Source organism: Trichosurus vulpecula, chromosome 6, assembly GCF_011100635.1.
Source record: "Trichosurus vulpecula isolate mTriVul1 chromosome 6, mTriVul1.pri, whole genome shotgun sequence".
NCBI lineage: Eukaryota > Metazoa > Chordata > Mammalia > Diprotodontia > Phalangeridae > Trichosurus > Trichosurus vulpecula.
In genome coordinates, this window is record NC_050578.1 from 176,194,830 (window position 1) to 176,216,980 (window position 22,151).

Below are 22,151 nucleotides of genomic sequence, written 5' to 3' on the forward strand. Positions count from 1 at the left end.
GTAACATAATCTGGATATTTTGTATTCATTTCATTTATCCTGTACAGATTATTGGGTCAACCTAGCTTAAGTGGTTCGGAATTCTCAATTAAAAAGCTGTACAATATTCTGAGTCTTAATTTAATTGACTCCATATTGTTCATAAATGGGATCATCTGCAGTACCTCACCATATAAAGGTAATCTCTCTTTAATTTGGATCTTATATATGTATCCTCCATCACTGGGATTCCTTGTTTGGGGCCCCACTTGACACTTAAACAGATGATCATTAAACAAAAGTTTTGGGTTAAAAAAGAAAGAAAATGTAAAATACCTCATTGGAATAAAACAATTAACCTGGAAAATATATCAAGGGGGATAATTTAAGAATTATTGATCTCCCTGAAAGCCATGAGATAGAGAGAGTGAGAGAGGGAGAGAGAGAGAGGGAGAGAGAGAGCCTGGAAACCACTTTTTTTTGAGGGGGAGGCAGGGCAATTGGGGTCAAGTGACTTGCCCAAGGTCACATAGCTAGTAAGTATGTCAAGTGTCTGAGGCTGGATTTGAACTCAGGTCCTCCTGAATCCAGGGCCAGTGCTGTACTAACTGTACCACCTAGCTGCCCCTGTACATCATTTTTCAAGAACTTATCAAGGGAAACCGCTCTGAGGTCCCAGAACCAGAGGGTAAAATAGTCACTGAAAGACTCTACCAATCACCTCCCGAAAGAGATCCCAAATTGAAAACACCAAGGAATATTGTAGCCAAATTACAGAATTATAAAGTCAAGGAGAAAATACTACAAGCAGTCAGAAAGAAACAACTGAATATCATGGCCCCAATCAGGATTATGCATAACCTAGTGGCTACTATATTATAGGATCAGAGGGCTTGAAATATGATATTCCAGAAGGCAAAGGAGCTTGGATTGCAACCAAGAATCAACTATCCAGCACAACTGAGCAAAACCTTTCAGGGAAGGAGATGGACATTCAATGAAATAGAATTTAGAAGGGCAATATACAGAAAGAGAGTGTGGGTATAAGTTGACATTAATGTGATGATAAAAATTAATTAATTAAGTGGTAAAAAACTTGTATTAGGAGAAGAGGAAAGAAGGAGTCAGAAAAGGGTAAATTATTTCACATGAAATGGCACAAAGAACTATTAGAACAGAGAGAAAGAAGGGAGGGAGGTGACCATTCTTTCAACCTCTCATCAGATTTGGCTCAAAGAGGAAAAAATATACACACTCACTTGGACAAAGCTGTAGGAAGTAGGAGGGAAAAGGAGGAAAAAATGGAGGAGGTGGATAGAAGGGAAGGCAGAATGGAGAAAAGAAGTAGTAGGGGAAAGGCGGAAGTAAAGGGAAGGGAGCTGAAAGAAGAGAGGGCGGATCAAGGAAGTGGTGGTCAGAAGCAAAAAAATGGTGAGGAAGGAATGGGTGAAAAGAGAGAGAAAAGCATAAAGAGGCAGAAAATAAGATTGAGGGAAAGACACAGTAATCACAACTGTGAATGTGAATGGGATTAACTCTCCTCCATAAAAGGTAAGTGGATAGCAGAGTGGATTAAAAAGCATAATCTAACAATATGTTGTTTACAAGAAACACATTTGAAGCAGAGAGAAATGGCCAGAGTAAAGGTAAAAGGCCATAGCAGAATACACTATATTTCACTGAAGTAAAAAAGAGGAGGGATAGCAATCCTGATCTCAGACAAAGCAAAAGCAAAAACAGATCTAATTAAAAGAGATAAAAAAAGGAAACTACATCCTGCCAAAAGGTATCAAAAACAATGAAGTAATATCAATACTAAACACATATGTACCTAGTGGTAAAGTATTCAGATTCTTAGAGGATAAGTTAAATGAATTACAGGAAGAAATAGACAACAAAACTATACTAGTAGGGGACCTCAAACCAGATAAATATAATCATGAAATAAACAAGAAAGAAGTTAAGGAGATGAATAGAATTTTAGAAAAGTTAGATATGGTAGACCTTTGGAGAAAAGTAAATGAGGACAAAAAAGAATACATCTTTTTCTTAGAGGTACATGGTACCTCAACAAAAATTGACCATGTACTGGGGCATGAAAACCTCACAATCTAATGCAGAAAGGCAGAAATACTAAATGCATTCTTTTCAGATCATGATGTAATAAAAATTACATGCAATAAAGGGCTGTGGAAAGATAGAGTAAAAATTAATTGGAAACTAAATAATCTAATTTTAAAGAATGAGTGGGTCAAACAACAAATCACAGAAACAATCAATAACTTCATCCAAGAGTCGCACAACAACGAGACAACATACCAAACTGATAGGTGTATCAGTAAGTAAGGTGGGACTATTTTATTGTTTTCTACTTTGGAGCACTTAGGTAATAAAGTGCCTTTGATGAGTCTGACTTTTGTTCCTTTAACTGAATCAAAAGTCCTTGATGACCTACTACCTCAAGGGAAAGCGCTGTTTACATGGGTTTGAGTCACATGTTTGTAACGCCCTTTGACCCTGAAGAAGCTTTTATATCACATGGGTTTGAGTTGCATGTTGCAATGCCCTTTGATCCTGAAAAGGGTATATAAACTCAGAGGTTGGCATTTTGCCTTTAGGGCTCTCACTCACTGGACTGTGGGAAGCCACTGGAGCCCCTCAGCTTTGAAGAAACCCAAATGTTGATGCTTCCCTGGTAACTATGTATTACTATGGATAGACTGATTTGTGTTGTTTGCTCTGTTGATATGGTTTCTATTTATAATTTCTATTTGTATTTGCTTTGAAGTTCAGGGTGCTGGCTTTTTCTCCTGAACTAAGTGAATGATATATGTGTGTTTAATTAAAGAGAGATTGTTAACCCCTTAAAATTGCTTTCCTTAGTAAAGCAGATCAAAAGAACCTGTGCTAGCATCTCTTGTTGTTAGTTTTGTTGGGTCTTACACCCCTACAGCAACTGCTAGCCACATTGTTGGATGCAGCCAAAGCAGTTCTTAGTGGAAATTTTATATCTCTAAATGCTTATATAAATAAAACAGAAAAAAGAGATTAATGAATTGAGTATACAACCAAAAAAGCTAGAAAAAGAACAAATTTAAAATGGCCAATTAAATACCAAATTAGTAATTCTGAAAACCAAAAGAGATATTAATAAAATTGAAATGAAAAAAACTATTGAACTAACAAGTAAAACTAAGGGCTAGTTTTATTTAAAAAAATAATAAAATGAATGAACTTTTGATTAATTTGATTTAGAAAAAGAAAGAAGAAAAGCAAATATCAGTATCAAAAATGAAAAGAGTAAATTCACCATGAATGAAAAGGAAACTAAAACAATAATTAGGAATTATTTTTCCTAACTCTATGCCAATAAATCTGACAATCTTAGTGAAAGTGATGAATATTTACAAAAATATAAATTGGTCAGATTAATCGAAGAGGAAATAAAATACTTAACCCCATTTCAGAAAAAAATTGAAATTGAAAAAGCCATCAATGGACTCTCTAAAAAAATCTCCAGGCCCAGATGGATTTACAAGCTAATTCTACCAAATATTTAAAGGACAATTAATTCCAATAGTATATAATTTTTTTTCGAAAAATAGGCAGAAGCCTATCGATTTCTCCTTATGATACAAATATTGTGCTGATACTTATCTGGGAAGAGCCAAAAGAGAAAGAAGATTATAGACCATTTTCCCTAATGAATATAGTTGAAAATTTTTAAAATGAAATATTAGCAAGATTACAGCAATTTATCATGAGGATAATGCAGTATGACCAGGTGGGGTTAATATCAGGAATATAGGCACAATTCATTATTAAGAAAACTATCAGTGTAATTGACCATACCAATAACAAAATTAACAGAAATGATATCATTTTCTCAATAGATAAAAAAAGCTTTTGACAAAATGCGATACCCATTCCTATTAAAAACACTAGAGAGCATAATAATAAATCAAGTTTTACTTAAAATGATAAATAGCATCTATCCAAAACCATCAGCAAACATTATATGTAATGAGGATAAGCTAGAAGAATTTCCAATAATGTCGGGGTGAAACAGGGATGTCCATTTCACCACTTGTAATGGCATGCAATGTGGGAGTTTTTGCAGTTTTTTTTCTTTTGGAGTGCTTCTCAGCACTTAGGCAATCAGGTGCCTTTGATTGAGTCTTGCCTTTGTTTGAATCGAGTCTTTGATTGAATTAAGAGTCCTTGATTGGAAACAGTACACATATTCTGAGGTTAACATTTTACTTTGGGGATCACTCATTGGAAGAGTGTTCTTGTGATCTGGCCAGATGAGACTCTGGGTAGCCATTAAGGAGACCTTGGCTTTGAAAACTGAGATGTTGGTGCTTCTTTCTCTGGTAACTATGAATATATTGCTATAGTCAGACAGTTAGAAGCCTGTCTGTTGACTTGCATTATTTTTCTATTTGCAATTTTTGTTTGTATTTGCTCAGAAATTCAAGGTGCTGACTTTTTCCCCTGAACTAAGTGAATGATAGATATATGTTTAATTAAAGTAGGATTATATACCCCTAAAACAGTTTTCTTTCTTCACTAAGCAGACCTAAGAACCAATGCTAGCAGCCCTCCTTTGTGCCAGTGTTATTGACCTTACACCTCCACAGCAGCTGCAAGCAACATTGTTGTTATATCACTGTTATTCAATACTGTACTAGAAATGTTAGTGTTAGCTATAAAAGAAGAAAAATAAATCAAAGGGATTAGAGTAAGCAAAGAAGAAACAAAACTACCACTCTTTGCAGATGACACGACGGCATACTTAGAGAATCCTAGAGAATCAAATAAATAACTACCTGAAATAATTAACAACTTTAGCAAAGTTGAAGGACATAAAACAAACTGTCAGCATTTCTGTATATTACCAGCAAAACCCAGGAACAAGAGATAGAAAGAGAAACTCCATTTAAAGTAACTGTAGACAACATGAAATATTTGGGAGTCTGCCTGCCAAGACAAACCCAGGAACTATATAAACACAATTACAAGCCACTTTTCAAACAAATAAAGTCAGATCTAAATAATTGGAAAAGATATCAGTTGCTCCTGGGTAGCCCAAGCTAATATGATAAAAATCACAATTCTATCTAAATAAATTTACTTATTCAGTGACATACCAATGAAACTACCAAAAAGAATTTTATAGAACTAGAAAAAAATAATAACAAAATTCATCTGAAGAACTAAAGGTACAGAATTCAGTGGAATTAATGCCAAGAGAAACCCAGAAACTACGTGAACACAATTACAGAATTTTAATACAAATTAATTCAGATCTAAACAATCAGAAAAACATTGCTTGCTCATGGGTAGGCTGAGTGAATATAATAAAAATGGCAATACTGCCTATTTGCTTATTCAATGCCATACCAATCAAACTACCAAAAAATATATTTTATAGAGCTAGAAAAAATAACAATAAAATTCATCTGGAAGAACAAAAGGTCAAGAATATCAAGGGAATTAATGAAAAAATACAAAGGAAGGTGATCTAACAATACTGAATCTCAAATTATATTATAAAGCAGCAATCATCAAAATTATCTGGTACTGGCTGAGACACAGAATAGTGGATCTATGGAACAGATTAGATACATAAGATACAATAATCAATGACCATAGTAACTTAGTGGTTGATAAACCCAAAGATCCCAGCTTTTGAGATAAGAACTCACTATTTGACAAAAACTTCTGGGAACATTAGAAAACAATAAGATGGCCCACATCTTATATGTTATACAGTATACCGAGATAACGTCAAAATGCGTACATGATTCAGATTTAAAGTATGACACCATAAGCAAATTAGAAGATCAAGGAATAATCTACCTGTCAGATCTATGGAAAGGTGAAGAATTCATGACCAAACAAGAGATAGAGAGTATTACAAAAAGTAAAATAGACATTTTGATTATATTACATTGAAAAGCTTTTGTACAAACAAAACCAATGCAACCAAGATTAAAAGAAAAGCAGAAAGCTGCGAAACAATATTTACAGCAAGTGTCTCTGATAAACACCTAATTTCTCAAATATATAAATAACTGAGTCAAACTAATGAGAATACAAGTCATTCCCCAACTGATAAATGGTCAAAGGATATGCACAGGGAATTTTCAGATGAAGAAATTAAAACTTTCTATAGGCATATGAAGAAGTGCTCTAAATCACTTTTGACTAGAGAAAAAGAAATTAAAACAATGCTGAGATACCACCTCACACCTATTAGATTGGCTAAGATGACACCAATGGAAAATGATAAATGTTGGAGAGGATGTGGGAAAATTGGTACACTGATGTACTATTGGTGGAGCTGTGAAATGCTAAAACCCTCCTGGAGAGCAATTTGGAACTATGCCCAAAGGGCAACCATATTGTGATCTGTAGGTCTGCATCCCAAAGAGATCATAAAAAAGAGAAAAAGACCTACATGTACAAAAATATTTATAGCAGACCTTTTCATTGGTGACAAGATATTAGAAATTGAGAGGATGCCCATCAACTGGGGGATGCTATTGTGCAATAATAAATGATGAACATCCTGGAAAGAATTGTAGAAACTGATGCAAAGTGAAATGAGCAGAAACAGGAAAGTATTAAACATGGTCTCAGCAACATTGTGTGATGATGAACCATGAATGAATCAACTCTTCTTAGCAACAAAATGATTCAAGACAAGTACAAAGGACTCAGGAAGAAAAATGCTATCCATATCCAGATAAAGAACTGATGAACTCTGAATGCAGATCAAAGCATTTTTTTCACTTATTTTATTCTTTGTTGTGTTTTTTAATGTTTCTTTTTTCACAATTGTGACTGATATGGAAATATTTCTTACATAATAGCACCTGTATAAACTATATCAAACTGCCTACCATTTTAAGATGAGGGGAGGGGAGGGAGAAAAATTTGAAACTCACAATCTTTTAAAAATTAATACTAAAAATTTTATTGAAATGTAACTGGGGAAAAACAAAATACTATCACAACAAAAAACAAAAAGAAATGCAGCAAGTGTTTCACAATAATTTTTTCAATTAAGTATTCACATGTGAAAATGTTCCTAGGATCAACAGTTCTTCAAAACAGATCAAAAAACAATATTTAAAGTTGTTTGCATGCACCTATCCTTCATTGACATGTAAACAACATCTAAAAATACCTACTTTAATACAAGATCAAAGAGGTTCAAAGAAGTAGTCAGAGCTTTCCCTTTTTAATTTAATATGAGGAAATTAACATGATTTACTAAATTAAGTAAATATTTTATTATCATGAAATATCTTCAAATTATAGATAGGTACCAGGGAGATTGGCAAAACATTTTGGTAAGTTTAGTTCAGATTTAAGAAATTAAAGAGGGCAAGATTTTTTTTCAATTTTAAAAATATTTAAAATATTTAAAAATAAATATAATTTATCATTCTTTTCTTTTTACTATGTATTTCTCTCCATTTTCCTGAAGTTTATTTTTCTTCTTACCACTGCCTCCCTTGTTCCTGCTTTATTTTGTCAACCCCCTCACCCCTTCTCTTATCCCCTTCTCACCTTATTTCTCCATTGGGTAAAATGGTTCGATATGGTTGGTGTCCTTAGTTCTCTAAGAGGATCAAAATGACATCACTATGCTTCAGTCAAGATTCAATGCAGCCAACTGTAGCTGATCAGGCCAATATGATCTTTGAATGCTCTACCACAGGTTGGGTACAAATAGTTTCTCTGAAAATTTTGAGTGGATACTCCAAACTTGTGCATCCTGCATTTCCTTTGGGCTGTTTCAATTCTGCTTTGCTAATAGAGCACAGCACCTTCTCTGATGTGAGAACACCATGCTGAGCAGTCCTGTGCTAATGTCTCCCATGTCATACATTCAATTCCAAAGTTCTTGAGAGAGACCTTGAGAGTGTCCTTCTGACCACCATGTGCATGCTTGCCCTGTGTGAGTTCTCCATAGAATAGTCTTTTTGGCAAATGTACATTTTGCATTTGAACAACTTGGTCAATCCATCAGAGTTGTGCTCTCTGCAGTAGTGTTTGAATGCTTGGCAGTTTAGTTCAAGTAAGGACCTCAGTGTCTGGTACCTTATCCTGCCAGGTGATCTTCAGAATCTTCCTAAGACAATTCAAATAGAAGGGATTCAGTTTCCTGGCATGGCTCTGATAGACTGTCCAGGTTTCACAGGCATACAACAATGGGGTCAGCACCACAGCTCTGTAGACCTTCAGTTTGGTAATTAGTCTAATACCTCTTCTCTCCCATACTTTCCTTCAGAGCCTCCCAAACACTGAGCTAGCTCTGGCAATGCATGTGTGAACCTCATTATCAATGCGTACATCCCTAGAAAGTTCACTATCAACTTAACTGAACTTATCCACAGCACTCAAAACCTCTCCACTTTCTATAACTGATGGTTCCACATATGGATGGTGTGGTGGTGGCTGATGGAGCACCTGTGTTTCCTTGGTGTTAATCAAACACACACACACACATACACACACACACACACACACACACGCACACATACACATTCATATACACACACATGTATCTTCTTCCCTCTTTGAATCAATTCCAATAAGAAAAAGTTTTAGGCATTGCCCAGCCCACCGACCCCTTGTTTTCCCCCACTATAAAAGTTCTTCCTTGCACAACCCTTCTATGCAAGAAAAATTTCCACATTCTACCTTCCCTTTCCACCTTCTCTCAATGCATTCCTCTTTCTCACCTCCCCCCGCTTTTTGACATCATTTCAACATAATCAACTCACACTCATGCCCTCTATCTATGGAAACTCCTTTTAAATGCCCTAATAATGTCAAATTTCTTGGGAGCTACATGCATCAATTTCCTATAGAGTAATGTAAATAGTTTGATCTTATTGTACCATTTATGATTTCTCTTTGATGTTACCCATTTTATGTATCTCTTTAGTCTTGTGTTTAAATGTCAGATTTTCTATTCAGCTCTGGTCTTTTCATCAGGAATCCTTGAAAGTCTTCTATTTCATTACATATCCATTCAGTTTTACTGAATATATTATTCTTGATTGTAATCCTAGCTCTTCTGCCTTTTAGAGTATCATATAACAAACCTGTTCCTTTAACATAAAAGCTGTTAAATTTTATGTTTATTTTTAGACCACAGTCCTCTTGACTGTGCCTCCATGATATTTCTTTTTGACCCCCTGTAGTATTTTCTTCTTTACCTGGGATCTCTGGAATTTTATTACAATATTCCTCAAAGTTTTCATTTTGGGATCTCTTTCAGGAGATCATTGGTGGATTCTTATAAATTCTATTTTACTCTCTGGATCGAGGACATTAGGGCAATTTTCCTTTATGATTTCTTGAATTACGATGTTTAGGCTTTTTTTATCATGGCTTTCTGGTAGTCCAATAATTCTTAAAATCTTAAATAATCTCTCCATGGTCTATTTTCCAACTCAGTTATTTCCAAGAAGATATTTAACATTTTTTTTCCATTTTTATTTCCTTCTTTTGATTTTCTTTTATTGTCCCTTGATGTCTCATGGAGACATTAGCTTCTACTTTCCAATTCTAATTTTTAAGAAGTTCTTTCCTTCAATTAATTTGTGTACCTCTTTTTCTATTTGTCCAATTCTACTTTTTAAAGATTCCTTTTCTTCAGCAAATCTCTGTGCCTCTTTTGCCATTAGATGAATTCTATCTTTTTAAACTATTATTTTTTCAGTACTTGATGTGCATATCTTACCAAGCTGTTAATTCTCTTTTCATAATTCTCTTGCATTACTCTCATTTATTTTCCTAATCCTCACCCTACAACTCTTACTTCTATCTTTAACTCTCAAAGAATTCGTGTTGCTTGTGTCCACTTAGCATTTTTTGAGACTTTAATCATAGCAGTTTTTATGTCATTGTCTTCTTCTGAGTTTTTTGATCTTCTCTGTCACCACAGTAGCTTTCAATGGTCATATTCTGTTTTTGTTGTTTATTCATTTTTCCCATCTATTTCTTGACTTTGAACTTTATATTAAAGTTGTGCTCTGCTACCTGGGGGTGGAGAGGTGTTATGTTAATGCAATTGGAAGATCTTTCCCATCCATTAATTGGCCCATGGGACCTGCTTCAAGACTAGGTCACATGGACGTCTGAATCACCTGAAGCCTGTGGTAGGAGGAGCTTGCTGAACAAGTAGAGCAGGAAAGGGTGGAGCACGAAGTTGGAATGAGTTGGAGCTTGGAGAGAAAGGAGTCAGGCAGAGAGAGCAGAGCAGCTAGCATGAGTGAGAGAGGGAATGATTTTGCTTGAGGGAATTGGTCTGTGGGAAGGCCTGAGGGAGGGAAGGCTTGGGGATGGGGGTGCTCCCTACATTGATAATGTATATAGATTTCTTTTTTACTATGACGGATTTGGCTTTCTGGTGTTTGACTAAATGTCTTGGTTTTGTCTTCCATGAAGACAGTCTGTTATATCTTGCAATTCAAACCTGGGAATACACCTGCATATTCATAGCAGCCATTGTCGGTACTGCATTGGCGATACAAGAGGCAATGTGCCAACCTTAAGGCTTTTCTGGCTGCTGTTTTCAGGCTATTTATGGGGATCTGAAGGTTTTCAGTGCTCCTAAGCTGGAGAGAATCAGAGAGAGGTGAGCTCAATGCTCACTGGTCTGTGCTCTGGTCTTTACCTACTCCTCTGCAGCCACAAGTATTAGTGCTCCTCTTAGCTCCTGAATTGTAACTAGATCCTCTGCTATTTTGCAGTGGCAAGCACTAGCACTGCTCTTGGCCCTGCAACTGTGAACAACTACAAGTTCTCCTCTCCTACCCTGCTACTGCACCCATGAACTGCTTATGGACAATAGAGTTGCCAATTAATGATAGCTGTACCCAGCAGCACTCAAGGTTCCCTATAATCTCTTTCCTATCAGTTAATTGACCTCCTGAAAGTTCCTGGACTTACTTAAGCTGCTGCTTCTGCTGCTCAGAGCAAAGGATTTTAAACCACTTAGAAATATGATGTTTATATATCATGAATATTTTTAGTACAAAAGGCACTTATCTTTTTTTTTTATTTCAATATCTCCATCCGAAAAGACAAAGAGTTAGATTAGATGACCTTCAGGTGACTAAATTTGTGATGCTGTGAGCCCCTAAACTACCTTAGACAACAGAAACTTAAGTTCCTTCCAACAGAAATGAGAAATTGCTGCCAAAAGCAATATTGGTTTAGTGCATGTGGCTGGTTAGGGCAGCTAAGTGACACAGTGGATAGAATAGTGGGCATGGAGTCAGGAAGTCAACTGGCCTCAGATATTTATTACCACTGTGTCCCTAGTCAAGTCACTTAACACTGTTTGCTTCAGTTCCTCATATACAAAATGGTGTGGGAAAGGAAATGGTACACCACTCCAGTATCTTTGCCAATAAAACCTCACATGAGGTCATGAAGATTCATATACAACTGAACAACTACAACAATGAAGTCATTTGTGCTAGGGTATAGAAGAGGATAGTTTGATTTTGTTTTTATTTTTGTTTTTTTTAATGAAGTATCATTACACAAAACAACTAAAAGAAGAGTATAAAGAAAAGCAAGCCTGAAAAAAATTGGCATGAGACAAAACTAGGCCAGATTATCCCAAGAGCATTGGAGGAAAAGGAAAAAAATGGAAAGGGGAAGAGAGCCAAAATAACAGCAAAGAAAAGACATCAATAATTGTTGATATATAAGGCTGTTTTCTTAAACAAAAACAAACAAACAAAAATTCTCTCTAAAAGATGTGCTATATATATGATAAGCCTCACCTTGGACATGCATTTCAATGGAAAGCTGCTGATTGAATGCGTACATTCCTATTATCCTTGGTCCTTTTTAGCAATGCATTTTTTGACAGTAACTAAAGAGGTTGTATAAGAGAAATTATGTAAAACTCAAGTGACAGCTCTTTGACCATGGAGAAGACATCTATCCATTCTGTTCTTCAGTTTCCTCATCTTTAGAAGAGATACAATAACACTTATGCTACCTACTTCAGAATGACAGTGTGAAGAAAAATCTTTGCAAACTCTGAAGAACTATATACTCATGAATTATTGTTTTTATTACATGCTTGATACCCAGACCCACAAGTAGATGTCAAGGTAAAGGTTGTCTTAACTGACAGCTCTTCATGACTGACTTTTAAAGTAATGTGGACACCATTATTTGACTTTGAAATGCAAAAGATGTTTCTGTCACATAAATTCATAGACACTTTGTTGATATGTACAGAAAACTTGTTTTTAGTTTAAAAAAAACATCACAACAATATGCGAAATTCAGGAAGGAAAGCAGGCATTGCATTTCATTTGAGGCTGCTCTCTAGTAAAGGATGTACCAGGTGTAAGCTATTGAATGTTCAAAACAAGCTCTCCAAAAAATTGTACAGATGATACATTTTAAATTTAATCTGCATTATTAATATTTTCTCCAGAACTTTCTGAAATCTAAACAATCAACCAATTTTCAAATCAAACAATTCAATAAATGTTTATTAAGTGCCTACTATGGACCAAGCACTGTGCTAAGTAATAGAGATACAAAGAAGAAAAATAAAAGCAGTACTTTTCCTCAAGGAATTTACGATATAATGTGAGAAGACAAAACAGAAAAGGAAGCTGGAAGGGCAACATGAGTTATCCAACACTGAGGCACCAAGTTCTGTGGAGTTCAAAAGAACTACAGATGGAAAGGAAGGAGTTAACTTGGAAAATCTAAATTCCAAGTCCCCTTAATAAGGAACACTTTGGGGGTGGGATTTAGTGCTCCACCCTTTGCCCTCAAATCAGAGCGAGGAGGAGGTTTAGGGAGTTGGGAAAATGTCAAGCATCCAATTTGACTTAACAGCATAATGATGAGAGTTCAGGTTATCACCTTATCCTGGTTGTATTCAAATCAAACAAAGAAAAACAAGAAATCAATCCCAGATTTTTAGCATTTTCTAGGTGTAAATGCTGACATTGAAGATTTAACAATCAACTCTCCTGAGCCAGTATAATCTGACTCCAGCACACTTTTGGAAGTAATTTTAGGGTAATGTGAAATTACAAACAATTTCAAGTGATCTACTTTCAGATTTTGACCGATGGCTAGCAAAATATTGTATGAAAAAAGATATCTCCCCCCCACACCCACCTAGCAAACAAGCATACTATGTCTATTGCAGAAGTAACTGATAGAAGTTTACTTCCTTGATCTGTTCCTTCAGTTCACTATAGTGTCTAAAACTACTGTGTTTTCCATAGTATCACTGCTACACATATTTTGTTGTTTGCTAAAATAGCTGAGGCTTGAACATATGAAGCAATGTCTAACATTGTGTGTGTGTGTGTGTGTAAAATAGTATTTTTGCTACTTTGGAGAACTTGGTTTCAGATTGCAATCCATGCACATCCTTCTTTTCTGTGATTCTTGTCCATATTTCCCATAGGTTCTCCGTAGATCTGCTTCAGCCTTTTTTCATGTTATTCTAACACTGGCTATGATTTTGTTTGAACTGCTCTCTCTCTCATTCTTGCAACTTGATCCTCCTTTTATGACTGTACATTTCTTCATTAATATATTTGCCAACAGAAAACATGAATAGATAGATATGTAGATAGATAACTAATTAAGAATTTACAATACTCCAGGTATTGTGTAAAGTTTTAGAGATACAAATAAAAGCAAGTCTCTACTTTTATGAATTTTATATCCCAATAGAGGAAGAAAATGCCTAAAAGGTTACTGGAAAGTGTGTATGTGTGTGTGTGTGGGGGGGGGGGGTTACCTCTAAAGTGATGTAACTGGAAATGTTCTAGTGGAATTGTTGCTGAGTCCTGAAATGTGACCAAAAAAATTTAACCTGGCCTACCAAAGTAGAGTAGAGACCACATTATTGTACATCTTTCCACTGATCATTGAATTATTTACAACTTTGACTCTTATGAATTGCTGATATTCCATGATTCATGTTTATGTAGCATCATTAGGAGAATATTATTGACAAAGGTATGAGCTCTTCTGGTGATGAGTTTAGGATTATTGAAAGTTCATTAAAATTTTGAAAAGATCCTCTGAACCAAACTTTACTTCCTATCCAGTTCTGGATACATCTAATTTTCTCCCTCTTATACATGTTCAAATGATACATATATGATGGGATGCCCAATTAAATGTACAAGGTTACATCAGTTGCTCTACTTATTCTGCCTAACTTGATAAAGATATTGCTTATATTGCTTACGCATCACAGTGCTTCAGACTATTTTCTAATCTAAATGTAAGCTAAGATCTGTGGAACAATAGAGAGCTATTAAGTTTCAATGAACTAAAGAAACTTTTTTTTAAACCCAAGGAATTATTCTCAGTTGAAATTCATGAATAACTATGAAGTAATGGTAAATGTGAAGCACAACCATTTCCCATTGTTTAATTCAGGTTTCTATTACACTTATTACTGTCTATGTGTGTTTATTAGTCAAGTGTACACTTAAAAATAGCTAACTTTTCAAAACAGAAAAATAAAATTAAAAGTGCTTGCAATTGTTCAAATGCAGAGCTATGGGAATGAACTTTGTGATTTGCCTAGAGATACAGAGGCATGGAGAACGTGGGGGGCAGGTGGAGGGAGGGATTGTTAAAAGCGAAAAAAAACAATATGCTCTACAAGCATTTCCTAAAATATTTGAATTTGCAAGGAATAACCCTGCCCCCAGCAACTTGTTCCTGGCTCCTCTTCATTCTCTCCTCCTACAGAGGTGTTTCTTATAAGCTATGTGTGAAAGTAATGTCTATATAGCATTTGTAATTATTTATCATATTTTATTCTTTTAAAAAAGATGTTTGTATGATTTAGTAGTCCAATTATCCCATAAATAAGAAAATGAAATCAAAGAAAGGGTGATTTGCCCAAGATCACGCTGGTAGTAATAGAGGCAGATTTTGAACCCATGTTTTCTAATGCCATATTCGATGAACTTCTATATCCCCACATTGTAGAGAACTTTGTTTCAGTTACACCAAATCTTCACTTGTTAGGCATCTTTGAAAGTGATATAAAGTAAAGCACCAGAAAGAGAAAAAAGGTAGCACTCACATACCAGAAGATGGACATTAGGAAAGACAGAAATAAGGGTTTCTGATACTTCTTATTTACAAGTGGGATAAAAAAAAATCTTCCTTTTACTAATGATGAAACTGAGACCCAGAGACAGAAAGTTTCTTGGAAGAGATCTCACAAATGTCATAGAATTTAAGCGTTTGAAGGGGCCACAGGGGCAACCTAGTTCAATCCATACCTGAACAAATCTCTTTACAATTGTGGGAAATAGGAATATATATTCACTGTTGTTGGAACTGCAAACTTTTGGATTGTAGTCTTTTTTGAAGAGTAATTTGGTAGTGCGGAGGAAAAGTTAATAATGTTCCTGAATTTCCAACAATAGGTACAATTGTACAAACAAACAATAAATGAAAGTGGTAAATGTATATAACTGTGATACTGTTCCATTAAGGCCCCATTCTAATAGAGTAGTTTAGTGGTGAAAAGGGAAGGAAAAAAAAGAGCAACATTATTAAAAATATTAAAGACACAATATAAAATATGAAAAACCCTCTATGAAACAATGTAAAGTTAAAGAAAAGAATAAAGGGAAATGGAAAAATAAATTAACTGGCAACAACAATCATATGAAGAAAAGTAAATGAGAATCAATGGGATAGGGACTCCTGATGTTAGAGCAAGTGACTTAGGGGTCTGATTGAGGTAATGTTATGTCCTAAAATTATTTTAAATTAATATAGTCATATATAAAGAACATATCCTTTTGTTTTGATGTTTTACATCTTGTTTCTAATAGAACATTAAAAAAAATCTCACTGCATTGCTGACTAGCAGGTGTCTCACTTTTGACTAAAGACCTCCATTGAGAAGAAATTTAAATGATTTCTTCAGAAGTCTGTTTTGCTTGCTGACTGTCCTAGAAAAGGAAAGTTGTTTTTTTTTTTCTGTATATCAAAACAAATTACACTTCTTTGTAACTTTCATACAATATGATGCTGAAAATTTGCCCCATAATTCAAGACTTTACCTTAAATTGATACTTTCAAGATTCATGAGTACTTGTAGATTTATTCCTCAAGCAAAGTCTATAAGTATTTAATAACTGCTTACTGTATGCCAAATACTGTTAAGATGCTTGGGAATATAAATTCATGCATAAAGAAAAAATAATTCCTGCTCTCAAGGAGGTTATATTAAGACAAAACATAAAAGGAAGCTGAATAGAAGAGTGAGGATAAAGGTACACTTTGAAGAGGGGTACCGTAGAGAAAGTCTAGAGAGTAAAAATATAGCCAGGAGAAGAATGGAAACATGGCTGGCCTGGGTGTCTTCCTTTAAATGGAAGTTTTGTGAGGAACCAGTCAATCAGAGGGAGAGAAAATAGGGCTAGAATTTTCTTTTGATGTGAGAAGTTCACATTTTAGAAATTCAAGCGCAGAGTGAAACTTACAAAGTGAAGGAGTTTCTGGAGCATGACACCAGAGTCAGGAGTGCAGCTAGGAGAAGGATCAAGAAGACATACTCATATATTATGTTCGGAATGTTATTTTTAACTCCCTAGTTAAAGTTATAACTATATGTAGACATATCCTAATACTACATATACAGATAAAATACAATATATATACATGTTTACATAAATATTTCTAAACATAAAATATACATAGATATAGGTACATATATACACATGTACTATATATGTATACATATATTTATATGTGTGTATATATATATCACGTATTTTATATCTAAAGATGTGTCTACATATAATTTATATAAAGAATATGTACTTATGGGAAACTCTGATATATTTGGAGGGAATATCTGTCAGGTTCTTTTTCCTACATTTTATCTGAACTGTAAATAATTACTATTTTGTCTATGTTGTCTTTGTCAATGTAATCAAAGGTTTTGTTGTCTTTCATCTAAACTGTTTGATTGTCCTCGTTAAAATGGCCAATTTGTTTCTTGCTTCAAATGTTGACCTCTTAGACTGTTCATTCTTTGACTGCAGACTAAAAGGAAGTCTTACTGAATTCATAAATTGTTAGGTACCTAAGGACTATCTTTGATAGAATAAATTGGAAACTGTTGGAGCACTCTAAGAGATAGTGAATAAATGAAATGTAGAGAAGAGTGAGAGATTAAAGTAAAAAGCAGTGATAATGTCTGAGACAGTAACTTAAAGCATAGAATGCTAGGGGTTTAGAATGGACTTTAAAGTTTGTTTAGTCCAACCCACTCTTTTTGCATGAGGAAACTGAGACTCATGGAGATGAAATGTTCAGTGACACAGAAAATTCGTGACAAAATCAATGTTTCCCACGTCAATCTAATTTTATTTCCTTATTACCTCCTTGTAGCCCATTTTGTTTTATTAAACTCAGGAGAGATTTCTTTTAGCCCAGTTGTGCTCACATCAATTTGGTAACCTATCTATATGAAGAGAAAAGATAGGAAAAGTCTTTTACAGTACAGCTAAAATGCTGGGACTACATGCTTATTCATGAAGGTTCAAGGTAGCTAGTTCCAGATCAAGAACAAATTATAAGTAGCAAGGTATAATGTTTATTGTGACATATAAATTAATTAATCTTCCATGGATTCATATCATCGATGGGTAATAAGAATAGGCAAGAATTACAACCACCTGTATGCCTGAGCATAAGGTGCCAATGCCTTTTGGAAGATAAGTATTCCAGAGCTAATATAATAAAAATGACAATTCTACCTAAATTAATTTAATTATTCAGCACCATACTAATCAACCAATCAAAAAAATATTTTTATGGAGCTAGAAAAAATAATAACAAAATTCATCTGGAAGAACAAAAGGTCCAGAATATCAAGGAAATTAATGAAAAGATATACAAGGGAAGGTGGCCTAGCCATATCAGATCTTAAATTATATTATAAAACAGCAATCATCAAAACTATTTGGTACTGGCTAAGAAACAGAGTGGTGGATAAGTGTAAGAGGTTAACATAACAACAAGCACCCTGGCACAACCAGGATGGCCTGCTAGCACAGGTAATTTGTCCTGCTTTTCTTAAAGGAAAGGCAACACTAAAGGGTCAACAATCTTAGTTTATTCAAACATATATAGATCATTCACTAGTTCAAGGGAAAGGTCAGTACCTTGAACGTGGAGTAAATACAAGCAGAGAAATTAGCACAAAGATCAACAGACGGTGCTCCAACTGTCTGAATAAAGTAATACAATCAGCTCCATACACCACTGGATTGTGGGAGCACAGATAAATCTGAGAAGTTGGGGGCTCTGAACAAACAGCTACTCAGAGTCCCATTCAGGGAATCAAAAGGTCCTTCTCATAAGTGAACACCCAAAGCAAAATCTCACCTGAAAGTGTATATATATATATATATATATATATATATATATATATATATATATATATACACTTTTGGCTAATAGGCTCCAAGCCAAAAGGCATCACAGCCCTCCTGACTCAGTGCCTAATTAGCTTAGCACCAAAAGGTGTGAAAACCTTCCTGTAAGCAAGCCTCCTCCTAAGAAAGCTTCCCCTTTAAGCAAATTCCTCCTTAGGCAAGTTCTTCCCCCAATGGGCTCTATGTGACTCAGGATGTATCAAAGCTTTGATTAAACACATGTGGTCACATAAACCTATTTATGGACAGGGAAGATCTTCCTATTCCATTAACATTATAATTAGGGACCCAAGACACAGTAGTCAATGATTATTGTAATCTACTGTTTGATAAACCCAAAGACTGCAGCTTCTAAGTTAAAAACTCACTATCTGGCAGAAACTTCCAGGAAAACTGGAAAATAGAATGGCAGAAACTAGGCACAGACCAACATCTTACACTTTATAGCAAAATAAAGTCAAAATGATCATAAAATTTAGATATAAAGGCTGATACTATAAACAAACTGGGAGAGCAAGGAATAGTTTACCTGTCAGATTTATGAACAACAGAAGAATTTCTGACCAAACAAGAGATAGAGAATATTATGAAATGAAAATGCATAATTTTGATTAGATTAAATTGAAAAGTTTTTGCACAAACAAAACAAATGCAACCAAGATTAGGAGGGAAGCAGAAAACTTGGAAAGAATTTTTACAGGCAGTATCTCTGATGAAGGCCTCATTTCTGAAATATATAGAGAACTGAGTCAAATTTATAAGAACACAAGTCATTGCCCAATTGATAAATTGTCAAAGGATATGAACAGCTGGTTTTCAGAGGAATAAATTAAAGCTCTAAATGCTCTAAATGATTATGGATTAGAGAAATGCAAATCAAAACCACTCTGAGGTATCACATCATATATATCAGATTGGCTAGTATGAAAGAACAGGAAAATTATGAATACTGGACAGGTGGGAAAATTGGGACACAAATGCATTGTTGGTGGAGTTGTAAACTGTCCAACCACTCTGGAGAGCAATTTGAAATTATGCCCAAAGAGCAAGAAAAGTGTTCATAACCTTTGACCCAGCAATACCTCTTCTAGGTCTGTATCCCAAATGGATCATAAAAACAGAAAAAAGACCTGTATGTTCAAAAATATTTATAACAGCTCGTTTTGTGGGGGCAAAGAAATGGAAATTGAAGGGATGCTCATCAGTTGGGGAATGGCTTAATAAGTTGTGGTATATGAATGTAATGGAATTCTATTGTACTATAAGAAATGATGAGCAGGCAGACTTCAGAAAAACATGGAAAGACTTATATAAACTTATGCTGAGTGAAGTGAGCAGAACCAGTAGAACATAGTACACACTAACAGTCACATTGTGTGATGACTAACTTTCATAGACTTATTTCTTCCTTACAATGCAAAGATCTAAGACAACTCCAAAAGATTTATGATGGAAAATGTTGTCCACATCCAGAAAAAGAATGATAGAGTCTGAATGCAGATCAAAGCACATTATTCATATTATTTGTGCTCTCTCTCTCTCTCTCTCTCTCTCTCTCTCTCTCTCTCTCTCTCTCTCTCTCTCTCTCTCTTCCTCTCTCTCCCTTCCTCTTTTGTTTCTTCATTTCTTCTTTCTCGTGATTTTTCCCATTGATTCTGATTCTTCTTTACAACATGACTAATGAGAAAATAGCTTTAACATGAATGCATATGTAGAGCCTACATCAAATTACATGCTGTCTTGGGGAGGGGGAGTGGAGGAACGGGGAGAAAATTTAGAACTTAAAATCTTATGGAAGTGAATGTTCAAAACTAAAAATAAATAAATAAATTTAATAAAAAAAATAAGTATTCCATATCTCATGAGCCTTTTTGTTTCAACAGCACAGCTGTAGACTGACAGAGGAAAAGAAATCATAAAATATTTTGCCAAGGAGGAATAGCAATCATGAAATTCTACAGAGCATGCCAGGACTACACATATATAGTTTATATCATCAAAAATTTGAGCAGAGATATAAAGGTTGCATTCATTAAAGCATTTCTACCCTCACTTTGGCCACAAAGTGACTTTTCCTAAGTCTTTCCTATTAGTCTTGTGAGCTTTTAAAAGTAGAGCATGATTCAAACTACTATAAAGGAATGGGAATAAGACTGTACATATTGTGATGTGGCCTGTGACAGTTCTCTACTGCTTTACTACTAATTTCTGTGATTGTTTCACTGTTTTTACTAATCTGAGTCTGCCAGCATGGAGAACCATTTCTTTTTTTTCTTTTAAATTTATTAATTTTTAGTTTACAACATTCAGTTGCACAAGCTTTTGAGTTCCAAATTTTCTCCCCTTCCATTTCCTCCCCCCTACTCCGAAGATGCCATGCAATCTGATATAAGTTCTATGTGTACCTTCACATTAAACATATTTTCACATTAGTCATGTTGTAAAGAAGAATTATAACCAAATGAATGAACCATGAGAAAGAAGAACCAGAGAGAGAGAGAGAGAGAGAATAGTTTGCTTCCATCTGCATTCAGATTCCATAATTCTTTCTCTGTAAGTGCACAGCTTTTTTCATCATGAGTCTTTTGGAGTTGTCTTAGAGCCTTGAATTGCTGAGAGAAGTGAAGTCTATCAAAGTTATTCATCTCACAGTGTGTCTGTAATTGTGTACAATAGTCTCCTGATTCTGCTCCCCTCATTCAACATCAGTTTATATAAGTCTTTCCAGGTTACTATGAAATTCATGTGTTCCTTATTTCTTATAACACAATAATATTCCATTACATTCATATACCATGACTTGTTTAGCCATTCCCCAATTAATGGGCATCCCCTTGATTTCCAATTCTTTGCTACCACAAAAAGAGCTGCTATAGGCAGAGCCAAGATGGCAGCTGGAAAGTAGGGACTTGCCTAAAGCTCTCCCCCAGGACCCTCCAAACACCTATAAAACATGGCTCTGAACAAATTCAAGAAATGCAGAATCCACGAAATAGCAGAGGGAAGCAGGGCTCCAGCCCAGGACAGCCTGGATGTTCACTGGGTAAGGTCTATTGCACCTTGCTGGGAGCTGAGCAGAGCACAGCCCAGTGTGGGCTGCACTCAGACCAACCAGACCAGGAGCTGAGCAGCACAGGCCTTAGCACCCTGAATCAGTGAGCTGTGGCAGTTACCAGACTTCTCAACCCACAAACACCAAAGATAACAGAGAAGGTTAGTGGGAAAAAAAAAAAAAACTGTGGGGACAGAGTGAAAGGAGTTTGCAGTCGGCCACTGCCCTGGGGGCAACAGAGGTAGTGCAGCTCTGAGGCTGCTTCCAGAGGTACAGCTGCAGGCCCACCTGGTGGGAGGAATGAAGTGGCAGATCAGAGCCAGAGTGCAGAGCCTGCTTAGATCTGAGTCGCAGTCCAGGTTGGTGGTTTTGGGGGAGGAGAAGTGCTGGTGTGGCAGAGATTGTTGTGTAGAAATAGTTCTGAAAACAACAGCTCAGCCCCTCAAGCTTGGTACAAAGTACTCTATACTCCACAAGCAGTCATACCCTGACACAAAGCTCAAGGGTCAAGTAGTTGGCTGGGAACATGAACTGGCAGAGAAAATGGCCTCAGATTCAGACTCAGACTTTGGAATCTTTCTTTGGTGACAAAGAAGATCAAAACA